Source organism: Bison bison, unplaced genomic scaffold (genome assembly GCF_000754665.1).
Source record: "Bison bison bison isolate TAMUID 2011002044 unplaced genomic scaffold, Bison_UMD1.0 scf7180017864459, whole genome shotgun sequence".
Taxonomy (NCBI): domain Eukaryota; kingdom Metazoa; phylum Chordata; class Mammalia; order Artiodactyla; family Bovidae; genus Bison; species Bison bison.
In genome coordinates, this window is record NW_011495021.1 from 4231838 (window position 1) to 4237666 (window position 5829).

The window sequence follows — 5829 nt, forward strand, 5'->3', positions numbered from 1 at the left end:
CTATTGCTGCTTTATTGACTACGCCAAAGCCTTTGACTGTGTGGATCACAATAAACCGTGGGAAATTCTTCAAGAGATGGGAATACCAGACCACCTGATCTGCCTCTTGAGAAAGTGAAATCCCTCTTGAGAAATTTGTATGCTGGTCAGGAAGCAACAGTTAGAACTGGACATGGAACAACAGACTGGTTCCAAATAGAAAAAGGAGTTCTTCAAGGCTGTGTACTGTCACCCTGTTTATTTAACTTATATGCAGAGTACATCATGAGAAATGCTGGACTGGAGAAACACAAGCTGGAATCAAGATTGCCGGGAGAAATATCAATAACCTCAGATATGCAGATGACACCACCCTTATGGCAGAAAGTGAAGAGAAACTAAAAAGCCTCTTGATGAAAGTGAAAGTGGAGACTGAAAAAGTTGGCTTAAAGCTCAACATTCAGAAAACTAAGATCATGGCGTCCAGTCCAACCACTTCATGGGAAATAGATGGGGAAACAGTGGAAACAGTGTCAGACTTTATTTTGGGGGGCTCCAAAATCACTACAGATGGTGACTGCACCCATGAAATTAAAAGACGCTTACTCCTTGGAAGGAAAGTTATGACCAACCTACGTAGCATATTAAAAAGCAGAGACATTACTTTGCCAGCAAAGGTCCATCTAGTCAAGGCTATGGTTTTTCCAGTGGTCATGTATGGATGTGAGAGTTGGACTGTGAAGAAGGCTGAGCACAGAAGAATTGATGCTTTTGAACTGTGGTGTTGGAGAAGACTCTTGAGAGTCCCTTGGACTGCAAGGAGATCCAACCAGTCCATTCTGAAGGAGATCAGCCCTGGGATTTCTTTGGAAGGAATGATGCTAAAGCTGAAACTCCAGTACTTTGGCCACCTCATGCGAAGAGTTGACTCATTGGAAAAGACTCTGATGCTGGTAGGGATTGGGGGCAGGAGGAGAAGGGGACGACAGAGGATAAGATGGCTGGATGGCATCACTGACTCGATGGATGTGAGTTTGAGTGAACTCTGGGAGTTGGTGATGGACAGGGAGGCCTGGCGTGCTGCAATTTATGGGGTCGCAATGAGTCGGACATGACTGAGTGACTGATCTGATCTGATCTGATCTCTGATACATATATATATATCCTTTCACCTATTTATATAACTGGCTTTGGTAGCTTTCATTGAGCTACCATGAACACAAGCATTATTTAAAGTATTCTATTGTGAGATATAACACCACTCAGAGTGTTCATAGTTTGATAATTCTACTTTATACTCAATACACTACTTAATAGAAATGTATGTACATATTTTTATCTTGAGGTATAATTATTATCTTTTGCACTGATGATTGCATTTCTATCAAAGATAGACGTAAACATATTCTCTAGATTCGTTCCTTTCCATCTTTCCTGTTCAATCACACACATATTTTAGGCAAAATCAACACAATCTAAGATGAAATTTCACAAAACATTGTTGGAAATACTCACTCTCTAGTAATAGAAAGATGCTGAATCATCATCTTTTAGCTTATTTTTCTGTGTGAGATTTCCTGATATCTCCACCACATTGCTTTGACTGTGTAACTTGGTTTCTATTTTCCTACCTAAGCCACTTCTCTGATGGGGTCAACTTAACTGTTGTATTTGGTTTGACAAACTATACATCTAATTTATTACCCAAACAAGGACATTTTTTTGTTTGTTTCATCTCCTGATTTACTAACTAGTCATAGGCCCCATCAGTGACAGAGGCAGTCTCACTCTTGTAACATTAGTTTTAAAAGTATGATTTTAACCCAGCTATAGACATTAACATGCTGCTGCTGCTAAGTCGCATCAGTCGTGTCCGACTCTGTGCGACCCCATAGGCGGCACCCAACTGGCTTCTCCGTCCCTGGGATTCTCCAGGCAAGAATACTGGAGTGGATTGCCATTTCCTTCTCCAAGGACATTTCAAAGAGTGAAATGAAACCCTAGTATGAAAGAAACTGGAAAAAGAAGCATAAATCAGGTCTGTCCTGAGAAAACTTGGATGAGTGGTCAAATTAAGGTCTGACCATATTAGGATCATATTAGTAGAGTTAGAACCTTACATGGACCAATTGACTGGTTCAAAATTGGTAAAGGAGTATGACAAGGCTGTAAATTGACACCCTGCTTATTTAAATTATATGCAGAGTACATCATGCAAAATGTTGGGCTGGATGAATCACAAGCTTTAATCAAGATTGCTAGAAGAAATATCAACAACCTCAGATATGCAGTTGATACCACTCTAATGGCAGAAAGTGAAGAGGAACTAAACAGCCTCTTGATGAAGGTGAAAGAGGAGAGTGAAAAATTTGGCTTAAAACTCAACATTCAAAAAACTAAGATCATGTTATCCAATCCCAAGACTTTATGGCAAATAGAAGGTGAAAAAGTAGAAGCAGTGACAGATTTTCTTTTCTTGGACTCCAAAATCACTGCAGATGGTGATTGCAGCCTTGAAATTAGAATATGCTTATTTCTTGGAAGGAAAGCTATGACAAACCTAGACGGCATATTAAAATCAAAGACATCATTTTGCCACCAAAGTTCATGTAGTCAAAGCTATGGTTTTTCCAGTAGTCATGTACAGATGTTAGAGTTGGACCATAAAAAAGAGTGAACACTGAAGAACTGATGGTTTCAAATTTTAGTGCTAGAGAAGACTCTTAAGAGTCCCTTGGACAGCAAGATCAAGCCAGTCAATCCTAAAGGAAATCAACCCTGAATATTCATTGGAAAAACTGATGCTGAATTTCCAATATGTTGGCCACCTGGTGAAAAGGACAGACTTATTGGGAAAAAACCTGATGCTGGGAAAGACTGAAGGCAAAAGGAGAAAAGGACAGCATAGGATGAGATGGTTAGATAGGATCATCAACGCAATGGACATGAACTTGAGCAAACTTTGGCAGATAGTGGAGGACAGGGAAGCCTAGCATGCTTCAGTCTATGGGGTCACAAAGTATTGAACACAACAGCGAATGAACAACCACAAAATATTAAGACATTATTTCTACAATCTGTCCTTCATCCATATAGATTTATACCATTTGAAACCCAATACTTCTCATTTAACCATGGACTGAATAGTCCATATTTAATTTTATGTGCTCACCAGGAGGGATGGATATGATGTTTCTCAAATTATCATTCTTCAAGTCAATTTCCCCTTTAAATAGTTCATATTGCTTGCTCTGATTTAGCTGCTCTTGCAAGCTCTCAGCTATGTTCAAAATTCTAGAATTGATCTCTTCACCTTTGGAAGTTTTGAGAAAACAGAAGATAAAGTTCTATACATTCTGTACTGTAATGAGATTCTCGATGTGTAGTGGGAAAAAAAAGTTTTCTCTTTTCCTCCAAGGAAAGTTTTATAATTTTATATTAAAGAAAATATATCTACATATTATAATCAACATATTAATTGAAAAGTCTTATCTATTTTAATGAGTATCATTGGATTTATATGTTTAAACTTTTAACATACAATATAATCAAATTGTAAACAAACTAAAGGGAATTGATAGATACCTGAATTAAGACTTTTTTCTGTGCACTTTTTGGCAAGAGTAGATTGTTGTTGTAGTTGATATTCTTGTTTAGTCTGACTCTTTTCCTATCCCATGAACTGTAGCCCACCTGATTCCTCTGTCCATGAAGTTTTCCAAACAAGAATACTGGAGTGAGTTGCCATTTCCTTCTCTAGGGGATCTTTCCAACCCAGGGATCAAACCCACATCTTCCGCATTGGCAGGCAGATTCTTTATCACTGAGCCACTAGGGAAGACCAAGAGTAGATTAGCATCTAGAAATAGGATTCTTAGTACTGTGGTACTTCAGGTACTACAAGCAACAATATTTCAAGGCAATAAATCTTGAAATTAAAACCATAAAAATAAATATTTTCTGTCTAATGTTTTATGAAAAAATAAAATGAGTCTTTGCAATCAAAGAAGAGAGGGTATTTAGACTAATATTTCTGGCTGGTTGGACTATGAAGTGAAGTCATTCAATTGTGTCCAACTCTTTGCGACCCCATGGACTGTAGCCTATGAGGCTCCCCCATCCATTGGATTTTCCAGGCAAGAGTACTGGAGTTGGTTGCCATTTCCTTCTCCAGAGGATCTTCCCAACCCAGGGACTGAACCTGAGTCTCCTGCGATGCAGGCAGACACTTTACCGTCTGAGCTACCAAGGAAGCTACCAAGGAAGTTGGACTATACTATTACAAAATTATAGCACTCAGGATGTAGTCAAATTAACAATATTTTAGTGGATAATCTGCAGATGTTTTTTTCTTTTTTTTTGGTATGAGAACTAAATTGAGGGATGTGCTAGTAAAGGAAAGGATAGATTATCTTAACAGGACTGTAACATAACTTAGCATTTGATGTACAAGTTAGTGGTTTTTAAAGTAGAAACACACCACTCAAACGTCTTTTTAAAAATGTATGTTACTTATTACCTTTGAAGTGGATGTACATTACATATTTACAGTGTGTGTGTAACACTTTTAAACACAAAGGTCATTTTAATTTTAAACATAGTTGTCCTATTTTGTTCCTGAGATATCTAAGCACTCATCAGAGCCACACTCTGGGTATTTAATAAGTGATGCTTACCGCCAGACCAAATGCCAACTGTCAGTGCCATCTTGTGACAATATCTATCAAAGTAAGAGGGTTGGATAACCTGTACTTTGTTTCCCTTTTACTAAAAACTCAGAAGCTCTTCTCAAAAGTCAAAGAATTTTAGTAGAGTATGAAATTGCTTGAGATGCTGTTCTTTAAAATGAACCTACCACCTTATCACCATTTCATTGTGCTCAGCCTTTCTTCCATCATACTTAGTACATCTTCTTTCCTTGAAGGTTCTTTCAAATTTCTGTTCCACTTGTCTTCAGCCTATCAACTGTCTACTAGCGTGAACAATCTGATTTATTGTAATTTGAGAAAAGTATTATCTTGTAAAATTTTCTTTCACTATTTTGACAAGCACAATTAGAATGGATAGCCAGATGATTTTCTAAAGAGTTGTTTAAAAGCACTTTTCTTTTTTTTACCCAACTCTCATTGTATAGAAAAGAATATGCTGATTAAAATAACTACTTCATTTATAGGATTTCAATCAGTGTAATGGCTAAAATCATGTTGTTTGGAGATAATTCATTAACTTAACAAGATCTGATAGAAATAACTGGACAGTTCATTTACCAAATGGGAATTATTTTTCATTAAATAATACACTTAGGAGGGAAAGTTTTCAGTGAAAAAATATATATGGGAAAAGTATATCTATTTTAAAATATAATTCAATTAGGAAGTCAATATGTGCATATATATACATATGTATATATGTATATATATATATATATATGTATATATATATATAGTCAAATCATCCAATTCAAAAAATAAAACTTATGGTATACTAGTAAAACTTTTATGTTCTGTTTGCTTCTTCTCTGATTTCTCAAATTACAACTTTATATCTTAATCAATGCAGTGGGTAGTAAAATCAAATTTAAATGATATGCATTAATTTTGCAGTTGGGTAACCTGCTATTAATTGGCATTATGACTTACTATCTAACATGGAGTGATGGATTACTAGAATAGAATTGAAATAATGATAGATATGAGTCCTAGCATAATTCAGTTCAGTTCAGTTCAGTCGCTCAGTCGTGTCCGACTCTTTGCAACCCCATGAATCGCAGCACACTAGGCCTCCCTGTCCATCACCAACTCCCAGAGTTCATTCAGACACATGTCCATCGAGTCAGTGATGCCATCCAGC